This window comes from Macrobrachium rosenbergii, chromosome 19 (genome assembly GCF_040412425.1).
Source record: "Macrobrachium rosenbergii isolate ZJJX-2024 chromosome 19, ASM4041242v1, whole genome shotgun sequence".
In the NCBI taxonomy this organism is placed as follows: Eukaryota; Metazoa; Arthropoda; class Malacostraca; order Decapoda; family Palaemonidae; genus Macrobrachium; species Macrobrachium rosenbergii.
In genome coordinates, this window is record NC_089759.1 from 6,191,147 (window position 1) to 6,210,211 (window position 19,065).

The 19,065-nt window shown below is 38.9% G+C and overlaps 1 protein-coding gene across 12 annotated transcripts in view; it reads left to right on the plus strand.

Annotated features, from left to right (window-relative positions):
- Nucleotides 1-978: 978 nt before the first annotated feature.
- Nucleotides 979-19,065, plus strand: part of LOC136848589 (protein phosphatase 1 regulatory subunit 16A-like) — a 174,776-nt gene continuing 156,689 nt past the window's right edge. For 2 of the 12 annotated variants that reach the window (XM_067120942.1, XM_067120945.1), the window contains exon 1: nucleotides 1,166-1,993. The gene's annotated coding sequence lies outside the window, so the exon portion shown is untranslated. Of the gene's footprint in view, nucleotides 1,121-1,165; nucleotides 1,994-5,702; nucleotides 6,199-17,816; nucleotides 17,936-19,065 lie in introns of those variants that run through there. The other 10 variants (XM_067120947.1, XM_067120946.1, XM_067120948.1 and 7 more) reach the window with 8 other exon arrangements.

Here is a 19,065-nt window from a genome sequence, read left to right on the forward strand (position 1 = left end):
CTAGCTTTGAATGAGACCAAGTTACAGTGCTGAGGAGTTTACTAACTTACTTAAATGTACCATGAAGTCAAGAAACATTATATTCTTTCCAACAAAGTGCAGTTGAGAAACAATCAACTATATTTCCTGCACCAATTCTTTTTGGGTGATGCCACACGGGTTCACAAATACGCATTTAAAAAGTTTAACACATATAATTAATATTTAAAGGACACAACAATCATCAAGTTACATTAAGAAGCAAGAAAACATTAACATATTACTGCAAAAATTGACAAAACGTTACGTTACTTCGATAGAGGAAAACATAAATGGCAAGAAAAAGGGGATTTCAGAATATTCTTATGAAGAAATTACTGCAATCACGACGACAGTTCACGAGGTGATGGGGCTGGATTTTACGAGAATTTCTTCTACAACTTGCCTTTCTGGAGTTTGCTGCGAAACAGGCAGAGCTTCATGTTCCCACCCTGGAAGAAAACTCGGGAGCAGTACATTGGATAGCACAGTTGTCACATCTACAAAACTACAGGGTTACGTAACAAACCATCAACTAAAACACAAACATTAAGTTGTTTAATCGTAACCCAACATACAAAAAAAAAAAGGTTTCGTCCAGAAGGCAAGCTTAATCCACTGGCATGTGCCCTTACAACAAGAAAACAACATATACATTCTCCACAAGAAGAAGTTTGACAACACTGCAATCAGACGTCATTTAATTTTATAGAGATGGATAAAATTTGCGAAAAAGGTGTTTTACTACTTTAAATATCAATGTACTAATTTATACAAACTCATTGCTATAGTTAATATAATAAAAAGCTTCTTCTGTGGAGCAAAACAATCACATCAACGTATTTTTTCACAGAAACTGGGAAATACATCAAAATAAGTATTCAAGAAAACTAGGAAATTTTATTCAAGGGGAATAAATGGCAATTTTTTTGACATAGTGCACTAAATGCGTTGATAACTATTCATAAACATGACTCTTCTTCCTGATTAGGAGGTAGGAAGGCGGACAGGGCTCTTGTACGCCCTCATCCAGTTCAGGAACTTCAGGGCAAGCTGTTGGTCTTACATGCAATACGAATATCTGGTTGCACCGAATACTAAGGTCTGTTGCAAGCTTCACTAATAATATTCTTTATAAGGTCAGGCCCCAGTCTTTTATCCATTGTTTAACACGAGGCTAAGCGGCTCATCATTCTGCCTCTCAAATTGAAATTTAGAAATGACCAGTCACTGAAGATGTTCTTTTTCTCTCGGCGTCAATAACCTAGATGTTGTGACGCCAGTTTTAATAGATATAGTTAATCAAATCAATCAATTCCTTTTCTCTTTGGAGTTCTGTTCAGAGAAAAACGGTATCACAGTTGCGAGCGCTCTGACACTGATTGCGTTTGTTTACAGTGTAGCTTGTGGGGTGCGTGTCGTATGTCCTTGCCGTGGTTCGTGTTATCGTATCTATTACTTCTTTACATTTGCCTCAGCAAAGCAGGAACAGAAAGAGAGAGACTGAGAAAAAGAGGAAGATTTGCCAGCCCTTCAGGGGGCAACAACACCGTGTCTTCTTTGCAACTTGATTGAAACCCGAGTGTAGGTCTATAGGCCTAGCGTAGCGTTGCATTTTTATTTTTGAAACTTCAGAATAATGGCCGGTTTGGAAAGTGAAACAAGTGATAAAACTTCATAAAGAAAAAAAAAATCATAGAATAGGCCACGGTGCAAAGTTGATTTCATGACTTTCTGTTGTTTGAGAAAGTGAATCGTTGGTATCGTTATCCCAACACTTATAAACGGTTGGTTGAAAGTTTACAGCGTAATTAGGCTTTGATGTTTCCTTCTTGTATTTGTATAATGAAACATGTTTTGTGCCCATAGACCCAGTTCGTCAGGGTTTCTCTATTTAGGCTGTTTGTTGAATAATCAGTGCATGAAATTGACTGCATTAAGCTACTTGGAAGAGTGCACGCACCTCGGGAATTGAGTAAGTATAGGTGAATATTTCAAACCGAATCTATGAAACTTATACACATTTTTACCCCCAAACACGAGAAAAGCAGCATGAAAGGCTCCAAATGAGGTAATGGCAATACTGGTGATGCATCCTAACATACCTAGTCTAGTGCTCAGAACGCTGGCCTGAAATGTAAATCAGAGGGAAATTCAGGGATATAATTTAATCTAACCTAATCTAGGATGCTGGGTCATTACCTGGTGGATTGTAACTCGCCCCCCCTCCGCAGCCTAATGTAGTTTTCATGGTGACAGAGTGCATTGCAGGGGATACATCATTATGTAACCAAAGGCGCCAAGTCTTAACTGGCTAGGGTCTTGGTCTTTGGGCCCCTAGAAACCCCCCAAACCCCCTCCCCTTCCTTACCTAACCTGACCTAGGCTGATGTAATTCATGAAGTGAAGTAAAGGATATTATAGTTTAACCCAAACTAACCTAGCATCCTGGGTTCCTACTTAACGCTGCCCATATTAAGCATATTTATTACCCCAAGTTTGAGGTCAGAAGGTTCTGTAGTTCTCCTGTAGGAGGAGGGCGTACTGTACTTGCAATACTTGGGGGTGAGAATACTATTGTATCATCCAGGAAAAATTTACGCTGTATTCACAACATAGCCTGGATATTGCCCGAAAACAACGTCTGCAATTTCGTACCACTTGTTTATGTACCCCTGCATAGGCAAACGTCAGCTTCTGCTACAAATTATCCAATAAATTACATAATCCATCAGTGGTTGTGAAGGTTATGTTATATAAAATTAAATAAGTAGGCCTATTTTTACTTCTTGTAGATGTGCTTTCAAATGTACAAATACAGAAGCATTACGTTCTGATGAAATTATAATAAAAGTGTTACTTAAATACTGTGATGAACCTGTGCATAATTGATGCAATGTAAATATACAGTCTACAAAGTAATCGTTAGGACATAGGTAAGGTTGCATATTTAAGATGTAATAGCATAGGCTAATCAGTTTAGAGGCAACTGATATTTCTGGTAGAACCGCACATAACTCTTGGAATGACAACAGAACTCGCCACGTTGTGGACTCCTGGGTTATTATGATTCACGGGTGAAAACTTCTCTTCTCATGCATATTCGTGGTCACACCTTTTATTGATGAGGACGAACGAGTATGAAGATATTCTTCTTCTTTTAACGTGCTTTTTTCCCCATTTGTATGGGGTAAGCACGATGCCTTATGTGTACGTATTTGTCGCAGTTTCAAGTGAATTATAAGTGTTGTAGATTTTTTCTCATTTTTTCTTGAAGAAATCGTAAAATGATTGGTTTCCAGCTTTTGGGAACGTTAATTATTAATTTTGTGTGTGTGTGTGTGTGTGTGTAAATTAAACCAGTCGTCAACCGAAAAAGCCTTTTCTTTTTTGTTCTTGCTTCTAGTGAAGTATTTTTTTTTATTTAATCGTACACTTTATACCACTAACTCTTAATTATTTCTCTTAACACCTGAGTATTTTTTTTTACTAAATTACTTTCTGCTTAGTGTTAGTAGCTTGTTTTGTTTCGCCATGAAGCGATGGCGAGCTCTCTGTGTAAACGAAAAGGATTTTTTGTTTTTATTGTGGCTTAGCATAGTTATGGCGCGCGATATTTCTGTATTGTTTTCTCTTTCGATTTCGTCAATCCTGACAACTTTTGTTTTATGACAGAATCATTGCAAATGCATTCAAGCGATTTAGATTTTAGATTAAATTGATGCATACTTGCGTTGCTCCTTGGCTGTCTTTGTTAATGAGTTATTTAGGAAATCCACAGTTAAACTAAGATTTAACAGAATGGCTTCACAAATTATTGACCACGCACAAAACTGTAAGTAACGGTGCATAGAGCACTACGATAAACAAAGTTATATAAAATTAATTTCAAGGAACATGTAAACAAATCAGTAATTTAAAGATATAAAAGTAATTTGAAGGAACATGTAAACAAATCAGTAATTTAAAGATATAAAAGTAATTTCAAGGAACATGTAAACAAATCAGTAATTTAAAGAAAAAAAATGTGTAAATAGAGGAAACTCAAAGGAGATAAAACCAAGAATGTAGAAGATTGTGGTACAGGTGTTTTGGCGCCGAGTAAGGCAGCCTGCATTGCTGAAATCTGAATTAACTTGTCGCATGGGTGGAATTTCTCTTGCCGATTGTGTGTCCATTTCCACCACAATGACTCTGTTTTGGCTTCTATTATAAAATGTTTCATTTGCATGAGTTTTGTTGTTCGGGTAAGAAGCATTCATCGAATTTACGTAAGTCCTGTTGTAAATCATCATTCACTTCACCTAAAAGCAAGTTTTATTCCCTTTCATTCATATACTCTCAGTAGGATGTTTTAACTGGAGAGAGGCAAAATGGTAGCGTGAGCAAAGGTATGACATTGCCATCTTGATGAGACTATCAAGAACCAGTTCATACTTGTTTTGAGTCACTGTCGGTCAGATCAAAAAGTGATGCAGTGTGTATTAAAACTGAACTCTGGCTATTACTCATGCATGAGGTATGGCATTAACTCTTCGAATCTCAATTCAGTCATTAGTCGTGCCGATCTCATCACCCCAGATAAAATCAAAGGCGCCATTGAGTACTTTCCTTCTTGAGGAAGCTCCAAATTTTACCACCCAATAATAGACGTTTAACGGTATTCGGTACATGCGTATTTGTCCCTGAATCCCCGTCCTTCGTTCACCTATCACCCCAAATAAGATAAAAAGCTAGAGATGCAGTTGGCTTAGGTAACTATGCCTATCGTCCGAGTGCAGTCACTACAGTTTGGACTTTTAGAGCTAACCGCTCAAAGATGCAGCGCGCTAAAAATGTACGAAACCCTTCTCGAAACTTCATAAAAGAGGTTATATCTTTTTAACTTTTGCACATTATTATTTTTCTGAATTAGCCTGTTTGAACATGCTGGGTATTTGTTTAATGTATCTGATCTTTTACTTGTGACTTCTGATCGTAATACACCCTATTTTGCTATCGTTGAACTCTCTCACTCTCTCGCTGCCCACTGTTAATAACTGCCCTTGGTTCGATTTCATCACGAAATTCAAGGGAAGTTAGGATAGAGGTCAAGGAAGGGATATCATCTGTTTAGGAGTCAGTGAGTACAGTACTCGTACACCAAAGTTAATATGGTTCAGCTGGTAAATATTATCTAAAAAGAGAGTTCAGCGACTCCCTCCCCCTCTCTCTCTCTCTCTCTCTCTCTCTCTCTCTCTCGTTATATTGAGGACTTGCTTTGCAAAACGATGAACAAAATTGGGAATTTTTTATGGGCACACATACATAGGCGACCGTTTAAGGCATTTTTTTGTTGTTTTAAATGAAAAAAAGTAAATGGTATTAGCCTTTATTTTCGCTTAGAGATGAAATCAGAATGCTTGTATGCATGTTGTATGAACTGACGCACTGTTATCGAAGCGTGTACCAATATGTTATGGAAACAGGCTACACGATGCCGTCAGCAATCTCGATTTGACAAAACATTGTCAAATGTTCTGGCCAATTCGTGATGTTTATGAAAACAAAAGTGTCCCTGCCGGTACTAAGATCATCCGTAAATTTGGACGTTGCTTTCAGGAACTGCTGCAGGAATGATTACAGTTATCACGTGGTGAAACTTTCAATTCAGGGGACGTCCTGAAACTCATTGAGAAACCGACATTCGCGGCCGGAAAGCCAACGCATTATCATGGAAGCAAGGAAGTTGAGAATATGGCTGCTCGTATTTTAGCCCCATGACGTCAGCTGAAAGGTACTCGGTCTGTAGTAAAACCCTGACCCAGCCACCTCTAGTGACTCTATCTAGACCCTCGACTCATACACACACACACACACACACACACACACACACACACACACACACACACACACACACACACACAGTCACATGTGGGAGGGAGAGGAGCGAGGAACGTGGTGGAACCTCCACTGGACAGCTCTCTGAAATCGGTACATAGGAACTCGAACTTCCATTGCGGTCAGCAGTGTATAATTAAGCTTTCAAGTGGATTCGGAGGAGTTTCGTTCATTGCGACTAGGATTTGAATGGGTCCTGTTTATTACCTCGGGATGAGAGATGGTTGGACTTCGAAAGTGATAATAATGTGTCGGTTGTGACATTGCTGTTCAACCGTATCCAGCGATATTGTATGAAAGGTAAGGAGATTCTTTCTAGAAGTTTTTTCTTATGCTAGTGGGTGCTGCAGCTGTCTGTTCATAACAGCGAACTAACAAGTAGGCCTATTTATAGAGCGCATTTTGGAAAGTGTCAGCTTGGCACACCGCTTTATCCAAACAGTGTGAGGAAATCGAAAGTTCTGGGTTCCTTGTGACTTTTTCTTACACACACACACACACACACACACACACACACACACACACACACACACACACACACACACACACACATATATATATATATATATATATTAATGTTGTCGGACCCCGTTTCTTTTCCTTCAACGGGCCCAACACTAAGGTAGCGCAACCGGGGTAGCGGCGTGAGAGTTATTTGTACCAGGAACAAGTGGTTCTTTAGAAACAGTTATTAAATTATAAATTACTAAGGTTAAAGGCAAAATGATTAATTGTTCCCGTTTCTTCTTTATTTGCACTTCTTGTCTTACAGTTCCACCTATAGTTTCTTAACTGGTTCTTAATTGGTTCAAGACTTTAAAATAATGGTTTCGAGAGACTTAACGAATTAGATGAAGGGGACTATTGTTTTGAGGGTCTACCCTTCACTAACACACTTCTTCTCTTTCTGTCCTTCGGTTTCTTTTCTGCTTCCCCTCACTTCGGAATAGTTCTCTCTCTCTATCTTCCCACTCTGCTTAGACTCTGCTCTTTTCCCCCTTTAGACTCTCTCTGACTCTTCCCTTTTTTCCTGTCTGCCTGTCCTTATATCTCCCATTTTCCCTTGTGTCAACCATGACGTCATATTCTGGGCAGGTACTGCTTTCCTGAGGCACCTCCTCCACTTGCTTCATTCCAACTCTTGGAGGTGTGTTTTAAGGAATTCCTGTTGATTATTGGGTATTTGCTCCTTGTAGGACGTCTCTAGGTCTCTGGCATTGATGGCATTTGATTGGCCAAAACATCTAGGCTTTACCTGTGGGAGTGGCTTATTTCCTCGGGCTCTCCTTCGAAGTCAAGGGGGGTGAGGGTGTTTTCCCACACCTTACTAACCATATGTTCCCGGGCGTTTCCTTCGCAGGACCCTCGTGGATTTCGAAGGCACGGCCAGATGCAATTTCTCTTAGCGCCTCGTTCATGCTTGTGTATTCTTGGAGTTATGGTTGGCGACTTGTTGTGACAGGCAGGGAGATTTATGAGTTTATGGTCCTTTCCTACTGACCCAAATGGAAATAGGATATTTCCACTTCAAGAAAATACGTTTTTCCCTGTTCTCTCGATACATACATACATATATATATATATATTATATATATATATATATATATATATATATATATATATATATATATATATATATATATATATATATTGTATTAAGGCACATATATCACTTAAACATCAAATGTTCTTTACCTTGGGAGCACCTTATGCCCAAGGGAAATTATAATTGATATATATATATATATATATATATATATATATATATATATATATATATATATATATATATATATATATATATATATATATATATATATATTATATATAAAATTTTTATCACACCGTGATTTAAATACAATCATGAAGCTACAAATGTCGCAATATCAAATTCACGCTACCTCGGGAATATCTCCGATGGGGAATTATCACCAAAGAGGAATCTATATAAGTGATAAATGGATTGGTACCGCCGGGACACGAACCCTCGACACGGACCTATTCAGCGACTCCAGTTGACGTTACCACTGGGCTATCAAGAGAGGTATAAGTCATTGCTGAGTCTGCTGTACTGTTTTTTCCCGTCGTGAGCGGGGAAATTGCATTTAGCCTCGGCAATGACCCACCTCCGCCATGGTAGTTCCTTGGTACGTTTGGAACATGCGGCTCTTATTATGAAATTTTTTTATCACACCGTGATTTATATACAATCATGAAGCTACAAATGTCGCTTAATATCAAATTCACACTACCTCGGGAATATCTCCGATGGAGAATTATCACCGAAGGGGAATTTATATAAGTGATAAATGGATTGGTACCGTTGGGACACGGACCCTCGACACGGACCTATTCAGCGACTCCAGTTGACGTTATCACTGCGCTATCAAGAGAGGTATAAGTCATTGCCGAGTCTGCTGTACTGTTTTTTCCTGTCTTGAGCGGGGAAATTGTACTTAATCTTGGCAGTGACCCACCTCCGCCATGATAGTTCATTGGTACGTTTGGAACACGCAGCTCTTATTATGAAATTTTTTATCACACCGTGATTTATATGCAATCATGAAGCTACAAATGTCGCTTAATATCAAATTCACGCTACCTCGGGAATATCTCTGATGGAGAATTATCACCGAAGGGGAATTTATATAAGTGATAAATGGATTGGTACCACCGGGACACGAACCCTCGACATGGACCTATTCAGCGACTCCAGTTGACATTACCAGCTGCGTGTTCCAAATGTGCCAATGAACTATCATGGCGGAGGTGGGTCATTGCCGAGGCTAAGTACAATTTCCCCGCTCACGACGGGAAAAAACAGTACAGCAGACTCGGCAATGACTTATACCTCTCTTGATAGCGCAGTGGTAACGTCAACTGGAGTCGCTGAATAGGTCCATATCGAGGGTTCGTGTCCCAGTGGTACCAATCCATTTATCACTTATATAAATTCCCCGTCAGTGATAATTCTCCATCGGAGATATTCCCGAGGTAGCATGAATTTGATATTAAGCGACATTTGTAGCTTCATGATTATATATATATATATATATATATATACAGTATATATATTATAAGGTGTTATAATATATATAACCATTCTACAAGTGTTAAATGTGTGTCTGTGAAAATTTTGATGTTTTGCTTGCAGATTTGTCATTTGTTGTAATGATATAATTTTAAAATGTCTTTTTCTTGCAGATAAATTGTGTATCATGTAATCTTAAAATGTTTTTCTATTTGTTTAATATATTAATACGTATACTGAGTGTTATGAACTCGAATTTTTGGTGCTGAACACAGAGAGAGGTTGAGATTCTTATCAGGTCATTACATCTTGTTTACTCATGTGTGTGAAGGTAGTCATGTCTTATTGTAATGAGCTGTCAACCAATTGACGAATTCTCTGTTATACATTCATCATGTGTGTCTAACCCATGTTTATTAGCTGTGTCTGTGCCTATTATCTTTTCATAATCTGAAAAAGAGAGAATGAGTGAAAGAGGTAGTTGAAGTTGACATGTTGACAGCTGACTAAGAATTTGGTCTAAAATATCTTTTTCTGCTTAACCCTGAACAGGGTATGTATTCCATACACGTGTATACTTATATGTATAATGTATGTATACTTTATGTATCATGTATTCTGGGAGGGCTTTGGAGTTATAAGTGTAGTGCTGAATGAGAAGCACTCAGTCAGGAACAGAGCCTGCTGGAAATAGGTTCTCCCTCCCTCTCTCTCTCTCTCTCTCTCTCTCTCTCTCTCTCTCTCTCTCTCTCTCTCTCTCTCTCTCTCAGTAATCCCATTCATGTATATAAGGGTTACTAATTGCGTACTGTTTGTAACAGTTCTGTTAAAACTCACCCCAGGAGTGTGTTCATTTTGTAGGAGGTGATCTGAAATATTATTTTGTGCAAGCATTGTGGAAGGTGTGCAGTGGTGTAATAATTACAAAAGGTAAAGTGAAGTTTACTGGTTTTGTTATGTTAAGATTTAAAGTGATGTTCTAGGTGAAAGAGAATTATTTTGATAAGAGATGAACATATCTCTTATTGTGAGTTCTAATGTGTCTTGCTGCTAATTGTATATAGGCTATTTGTATAGGTCTTTGTGACTTGGCAGTGTTATCTATGAGAAAGTCTTAGAAAGACGTGAGTTTAACCTTTTTTTAAAAGTGAAGGTAATCTTTTGAAAGATTGATATAATCTTTAAGCATATTTTTTGGTGGTTGGTGTATTTCCATTTTTGCATATTTCATTCTTATATGTCTGTGTTATCATATTACTATAATTTTATAATTACTGTGTTTCAAAGGTTTGTGATGGTGATTACTTAGCATTTTGTTAGCGCATATTTATTATTGAGATTTCAGAGAATATTTATGTGGATTCCAGTCAGTAATATCTTGGTGAATGTTGGTGTTTAATTAATCAGGTATATGTTTAAAACTTGAGTGATAGTTAATGGTTTGAATCTTACCTAACCAAATTGCTTTCTTAATAAATTAAAGTTTTGTGAATTAAACTTGATTAAGAAATACTTAAATTTTACATTGTTGTCAATTAATAGTAAATATTTTTTGAGATTGTGAACTCTGCATATAACTTTTGAACTTAGAAATAAATTTGTTAGTTTAGAGTTTAAAAAACACAGCGTTTCATTTTGACCACCAGTAATTAGAGACATTAATGAATGTGTACAAGGTAAGCAATGTATCTGTTTTTCACCTGAGACTTATCTAGGTAAAATAGAACCAGAGAGACAGCTACAGTGTTTGTTGAAGTGATACCCATTTTCCACTAGTCTGGATATAACTTATTAATTGTTACCTCACCCATAACTTGATGAAGTTACATTGATTTTCTCAAGTGATAAGTAAGTTTTATGGGATCACTGTACCTTTAGAGATTCAGTCAGACATCTTTGTTATGAGGTTTCAAGTATCTGGTTGATGTGAGGTAACTTTTTGGTATTATTATTTGTGTAGCACGTCTGTCACCTTGAGAACTCCCCCATCACCAATGCGTTCATGAAGCCATGTCTGATTATTATTATAATTTGGCAGCAGACCCTCTTTTAAACAGGTTCTATTGAATATTATTGCTGCTTCAGCTGCATTTATTTTGTAGAAGACTTTTTCTATTTTCCTTATTGCGGACTTCTCTTCAGTGGAGGTGCGTGCTAACAGCTCGCCTATATTTGTCATTTCATGGGGGAAAAGTCAAAATCTGGATTCTGCTTCTTTATATATTTTATACAGTTGGTTCTATACAATTGTTGCCGCGACGCGTTTCGACAGACTCTTCTGTCATTCTCCAGCGGGGGCTAGTAGGGGACTGGCAGATTGCATAGGTCCTTCTGAATTTATACACGGGCTTCAGCGGGGGTCATGGATGGCGAATTCTGATTGGTTGTAGTCAGCGAACTTCAAGCCAAATTTCTGCGGCGAAGCTCGATCCTGACAGATCTTCGCAACCTGGGAATGTCATTCATTCCAGCGTTCCCATTGGCCTGCCGTTGCGTGATGTCATGCCGGCTGACATCATCGGTAGTTTGGCTGCTATTGGGCTGCGGATGAATGATGTCATTATCTACTCTTTCTGTCGTAGTCGGGGATTGTCTCGAAGGGCGCCTCGCTCATCAGGGGCGTCTCCATTCTCAGGGTTGTCGTTTTCAGGTATTCGTTGGATTTGGCGGGTGTTCTGCATTATTCTTCTTAAATTCGTGGGTAGGAGCGATGCCTCCTGCGTCGTATTCATTGTTGGTTTTCTCTCGGCAATGAGGCGCCTCTAGCAGCGCAGACGTCGAGGTCGGCGGCTCTACCGATTATACTTATATTTTGTATAATACTGTCGCGGGAGATGGAAATATTGTGAGTAGCACGGGCGTGGTTCATGATGGCACCCTCCTGGGCGTGGCAGGAGATCGCTTTTGACAGACGCATCGTGGTCATTCCAATATAAGCGCCGGGGCATCCTCGGACAGGACATACAAATTGGTAGACCACGTTCTTCTGCTTGAGGGTTCTCTTGCTGGCGGAGAGGGGTTATTTTTCATCACCAGATCACAGGTGCGGCGGTTCTTATAATAAATTATAAGATTTATTCTCTTACTGTCTTCGGTCGGGGTGACGTTTTCCATGAGAACTCCATGAAGAAAATCGTCATGGAAAACGTCACCCCGACCGAAGACAGTAAGAGAATAAATCTTATAATTTATTATAAGAACCGCCGCACTCGTGATCTGGTGATGAAAATAACCCTCTCCGCCAGCAAGAGAACCCTCAAGCAGAAGAACGGGTCTACCAATTTGTATGTCCTGTCCGAGGATGCCCCGGCGCTTATATTGGAATGACCACGATGCGTCTGTCTAAAAGGATCTCCTGCCACGCCCAGGAGGGTGCCATCATGAACCACGCCCGTGCTACTCACAATATTTCCATCTCCCGCGACAGTATTATACAAAATATAAGTATAATCGGGAGAGCCGCCGACCCTCGACGTCTGCGCCTGCTAGAGGCGCTCCTCATTGCCGAGAGAAAACCAACAATGAATACGACGCAGGAGGCATCGCTCCTACCCACGAATTTAAGAAGAATAATGCAGAACACCCGCCAAATCCAACGAATACCTGAAAACGACAACCCTGAGAATGGAGACGCCCCGATGAGCGAGGCGCCCTTCGAGACAATCCCCGACTACGACAGAAAGAGTAGATAATGACATCATTCATCCGCAGCCCAATAGCAGCCAAACTACCGATGATGTCAGCCGGCATGACATCACGCAACGGCAGGCCAATGGGAACGCTGGAATGAATGACATTCCCAGGTTGCGAAGATCTGTCAGGATCGAGCTTCGCCGTAGAAATTTGGCTTGAAGTTCGCTGACTACAACCAATCAGAATTCGCCATCCATGACCCCCCCGCTGAAGCCCGTGTATAAATTCAGAAGGACCTATGCAATCTGCCAGTCCCCTACTAGCCCCCGCTGGAGAATGACAGAAGAGTCTGTCGAAACGCGTCGCGGCAACAATTGTATGGAACCAACTGTATAAAATATATAAAGAAGCAGAATCCAGATTTTGACTTTTCCCTCATGAAATGACAAATATAGGCGAGCTGTTAGCACGCACCTCCACTGAAGAGAAGTCCGCAATAAGGAAAATAGAAAAAGTCTTCTACAAAATAAATGCAGCTGAAGCAGCAATAATATTCAATAGAACCTATTATTATTATGGATATAAACCTAGGCATCTATACGGGACTTTGCAACAGCTGCGTTTTAGACGCCGTGAAAACGCTACGATGATCGTTCTCTCGACATTTTCCCCCCACTCAGTCGCAAGTTTTGGAATTCTTAAACTACTTTTGTTTTCCCTGATTCCCCCCCCTCCCCTCATCTTCCGCCTTTCCCTAAAGTAGGTCAGATCGTCACCACTAGAGAGTTATCAAGTCCGGCTCACTGTGGTTTAGAGGCGTTATGTATATTGTGTAGTATGCATAATTCATTTGTTCGACAAGACCATCTTAGGCCTATCTTTTATGGCCTAGCTGCTGCGTCAATACTGCACTATGCCCCCTTGTCTTTTACTTCATATTTTAGTACGAGTAATATCATTTTACTCTATATTTTAGTACGAGTGATATTTCTTTACTCTAAATTTTCGTACGAGTAATATTACCTTACTCCGTATTTTAGTAAGAGTAATATTCTTTACTCCATATTTTAGTATGAGTAATATTCTTTTACTCAGTATTTTAGTAAGAGTAATATTCCTTTACGCCATATTTCAGTAAGAGTAATACTTCTTTACTTCATATTTCAGTAAGAGTAATGTTCTTTTTACTCCATATTTTAGTACGAGTATTATTCCTTTGGTCCATATTTTAGTACGAGTAATATTCCTGTACTCCATATTTTAGCACGAGTAATATTCCTTTACTCAGTATTGTAGTAAAAGTAATATTCCTTTATTCCATATTTGATTACGAGTAATATTCCTTTGCTCTATAATTTAGTACGAGTAATATTCTTTTACCCCATATTTTAATACGAGTAATATTCCTTTGCTCCATATTTTAGTACGAGCAATATTCCTAACCATATTTTAATACAAGTAATATTCCCTTGCTCCATATTTTAGTACGAGTAATATTCCTTTACATATTTTAGTACGAGTAATATTCCCCTACTCCATATTTTAATATAAGCAATATTCCTCTACTCTATATTTTAATAAGAGTAATATTCATTTTACAAGCAGCATCATTTGTAATTGGAAGTATTATAAAAAGCAGATTGAATATAATAAATAGCCTAATTCTTTAGGAGCTGAATCTTTCATTTTTTATGTTAATATTTTGTTTTAACTAGGAAAGTGTCATTTGCAAAACATATTTTCCCTCAGAATTTCCTAGACATTTATTTAACTTTAAGCATCTAAGACTAGCCTTGTTAAGCAGATAGCCGAGTGTAGTTTTAGAGCAAGATGTTTTGTATTTGATGTAAATGATTGATTATGATTTTTGTCGTGGTTACAGTGAAAATATTGTTATCGTTTTCTCAGTGCTGTTAATCGTAATTTCATTTCTGCCGATCGCCCGAATCAATAAATGCAATAAATTTTATTGACTGGCGTTACAACAAGTGAATGTCAGATCACATGTTTTTTGTTTATTTGATTTCATATAATGGTTTATTTGCTTCCTACTTCAGTTAGGAAAGAACCTACTGAGAAGAGTATCGCGAATAAAACGTGTTTTTTGTGGGGGAGGGGGGGGGGGGGGAGCGGGTTGGATTGCCCTGGTCCAAATTTTTGAATGACAGGCGAGAGGGAAATATTCTGACCTGGCCAGTTCAGCCTCTCCCAGTCAGATTTTGGGAGTGTCTTGTGTTCGTCTGTGTTGGGAAGATTCTGTACCTTGACATTTCATTTGTCACGTGACAAATGGCTGGAAAGCATCCTCTCAATTTTTTTACTCGTTGAGTGTAAGGTTAAACTATCAGGCGTACAGTATTTACACAGAGTGGCCTTGAAGAACCGCAGAAAACGGCTTATTATTGTTAGAGTTAATAACTGTGCTTGTTACTTTGCATCACGAATAGTTCAGACCGACGTATAGGTCTATGCTCTGGTAGTGCCTCTAGAAGACGTGCAGCGCGGTCATTTGATACGATCAGGAAATAAACATTTTATTTTTCCATTTCTATGGGAAAAGGCGAAGAGCGAGAGGCAAGGCTAATCAATTGGCGCTGTCTGCCTGGTGGCTAGTGGCGCCAAGTTTTCATGACTATGGTGGGGGTGTTCTCAGCATGCGCAGTTAGACATTCGCTTTTATTTCCCCCTCTAAAGATTGCTTCCAAGCTGCTGTGCTCTTTGCATTCGGCGTAAACAAAACAACCGAGAAATGAATTAGCAAAGCAGATGATAAAGCACTCATGCATTTGTCTGAGAAACAAATAAGTATGTCATTCATGTTATGTAAGTTTTTTTTTTCTTATCCTTTTTTTTCGGGAACTCTACTGCCTAGTTCTGGCAGCTCATGCCTCCAAAAGGCGCCAGAACGCTTAGGTTAGAGACGCGAGGGAAACCGTTTTCTCCTTCCTCAAAAGGAATGCAGGAATGGGCGGTCACTAAAAAAAAAAAAACTCTTTACTCGCTAATGTCGAATTAAAAAGCATTCTTATTAGTGGTGAATGAAGAAAAGCCTTTTCCTTATCAGGCCTAGTGTTGAATGAAGAAAAGACCTTTACTTATTAGTGCTGAATGAAGGAAAGCCTTTTGTTAGTGCTGAATGAAGGAAAGCCTTTTATTAGTGCTGAATGTAGGAAAACGTTTTACTTATTAGTGTTGAATGAAGAAAAGCCTTTACTTATTAGTTTGGAATGAAGAAAAGCCTTGACTAATTAGTGTTGAATGAAGGAAAGCCTTTTAATAGTGCTGAATGTAGGAAAACCTTTTACTTATTAGTGTTGAATGAAGAAAAGCCGTTTACTTAGTGTGGAATGAATGAAAGGCTTTTACTTCGTAGTGTTTAGTGAGAAAACACTATGTATTAGTGTTGAATAAAAATAGGCCTATAACTCAGTGGTGTTGAACGAAAGACTTATGGATTCGTGCTGAATAAAAGGAGCCTTTGAAAGACTAGCGTTGAAAAAAAAAACCGTTTTAAGCATTAGTACTCTCAAAAGCCTTTTACACATTACTGCGATAAACAAAAAATCTAGTGACGTAAAGGAAGTTAATGTATTATAACAGCTAGGCCTAAGCAGTATTTATATAGTCGAATTTCAAAGTAGCCACGAGGTATGTTAAAATATTTTCCAAAGAAAGGTGAGTGCCAAAAGTGATTCTTGCATTTTTTCTATGCATTCTTTTTCAGGGAAATTATTTACAGTTACTGTTTGAATGAATTTATTTTTATTTGTTTATTTATTCCATAAATTCTGCATTATTCATAGGCCTTTTTTAAAATTTTCAATATACCGTAACAATTAGATATTTGATATTCCAGACGTGTTTAAATCACTTAATCCAACTTGGAAGGTTTAGAATGCATAATTTCAGGTCTCAAGGTGACCCATTGCCGCTTGAACCCAGACGGCTGCCGTTTGTTGCAAGTTTCCGTAACGCACAATCCTCTTTTATCTGGGTTACATAGTATACGTTAACTCTAACGGAATGGAATTTTCCATATATATATATATATTATATATATATATATATATATATATATATATATATATATATATATATATATATATATATATATATATATATATATATTATCGATTATCGAGATGTAGGTCTGTTTCCATGTGTCTGTTTCATGCGAGACCTTTTTAGAGAGAGAGAGAGAGAGAGAGAGAGAGAGAGAGAGAGAGAGAGAGAGAGAGTGGTACAATGTTCATGAATGAGTGGGACCAGACTGTGTCGTGTCCGTTATTGCAACGCCAGTACACTTTGCTAATCAGACAGTGAGGCCTAAGTGTTATTACGTTCTTTTACATTTGCATTTTGGCCTAGCGTAATTATGCATTGCTGCAAATGTATGAGAACATATTTTTCATCAATCAAAGTTCAATGGTGCGTATGCACGGTTGCAAGTGTGTGAGCATATGCCTGGTTTCGTAAATGTATGGGAGTTTGTGAGATGTGTATTCAGGGTTACAGGTGTCAGGTAGGCCTACGTAGGCCTACACTTGCGCATAAAAATGTTAGAGCACATGCCAGTGTTTCCAAATATTTCATCCCCGTATAGGAGGTTAGTGCCATCAGCGCACTGTAGGCATTGCTTAAGGTCCTTTGCAGCGTCCCTACGGCCTCTAACTGCAACCCCTTTCATTCCTTTTGCTCTACCTCCATTCGTATTATCTTTCTTCCATCTCCCAACAATTGTTTCATAGAGCAACTGCGAGGTCGTCCTCCTGTTACACCTTTCAAACCTTCTTTGCTCTCAATTTTCGTTTTAGCGCTGAAGGACCTCATAGGTCCCAGTGCTTGGCCTTTGCCCTAAATTTTATATTCCAATTCCAAATACTTTTTAAGTCTGTGTCGACTTTGGTGTTAATAGATGTTTTGGGTAATTAATTACAGCCTCTAATTTATTATGTAAGTGCTGTGTATGGTTATATCATGGCTGTAATTGCATATTTTGAAAGTATATGAGTGCGGATGCCGTTGTTTGGGAGCCTTTAAAGTTGCGTAGAACCTCTGGAATTGAATGTGTTTGCGCGGTGTTACCTGGAGTCATAATAAAGGTTTTGATATTTGTCATTATTCCATTTATCGACAGAAAACAAGATGCTATTGCTCTTTTCATGCATATGTAAGGGATGCGGATGTGTATGTAGGCTTATGTGTACCTGTGTACTTCAAAAAGTTAAAACTTTCTCTGTCCTCTTGACCACAGGTCGTGGGATGTCGAAGGCGCTCGTATTCCTTGGGGTGTTCGCTATTGCCAGCATAATGCTCAGTTATAAGTATCTCCCCTTGAGAAGGTTTCCCCCCGAAGATCAGTTCGACTTTGAGGTAAGAAGGCGGGTGGCGCCACAAAGGCACACTCTTAGCCTAGTCTTTCGGGGTGAGAATGCTGGCCCCATGGCCTGAGATAAGATTTAGATGCATGTCTCTTTGTATAGAGGAGCCTGACTTATAGAAGTGAAATGTCTATCTGTTTCTGCAAGTATGGCCCCTACTGTCCATTTCAGGGACCGCGAGTCATTGTTTTTCTCAAATATCTCTCAAACTAATTATTTGATCGAAATGGTACTTTGCCACAGTGTGCAAGACACCCCCCGCTAATTTTTGGTAATATAGTGCATCGTCAAATGGCGTTAGTTAAGGCGTTTACTCTTGAATTTTAAAGGCAAAGTCGCATGAGTAACAGGACTAATCTACGCAATCGAACGTCTTCTATCCCCATAGACAGAAAAGGAGGGTGGGGGCGGAGACGGGGAAGCCAGGAAAGCTGGTTGAGAGAGGGATTAGGAAGGGAAGGGAGAGGGAGGGACGAGATGGGGATAAAGGACGTTCGAGTGCATAGTTTGGCGATGCTTGGCAACACCATGTAAGTCAAGAGTAAACGCCTTAACTAAAACCATTTGACAGTGCACTATATTACCAAAAATTAGCGTGGGGTGTCTTGTACACTGTGTCAAAGTACCATTTCGATCAAATAATTAGTTTGAAAGATATTTGGGAAAAACGATGACTTGCAGTACCTGAAATGAATAGTGGTAGACATTCGGAGAGCTAGAGGGTCTGATCCTTATTCTTATAGTACGGTTTATTTTCTCTCTTACTTCCTTGAAACTTTCGATAAGAAAGGCCATTGGTTCTATTCTATCCCATTTGTAAATGAAGTAGACATGATTACACGCTCTATGCAGTGTTTTTATTGGCAGTTTGATATTTAAAAGTAATTATCACTCCCAGATGACAGTAATGATTTGAGCTAGCAACAAAGTATCAGAAATTAGTTGTCTTAGGATAGGTAGGTATGGTAATAGACATTGACCGTTTTAAGATAGATGACGGAATATCATAAAGTGGCGTCACAGGACGTATGGTCGTAGAACCCGTAGTATCTCAAGAATGATGATAGTGGATCTTTAGGGATGACAGTTCAGGAAGGGAGTGGTTTGTTGTCGCGAGACTGG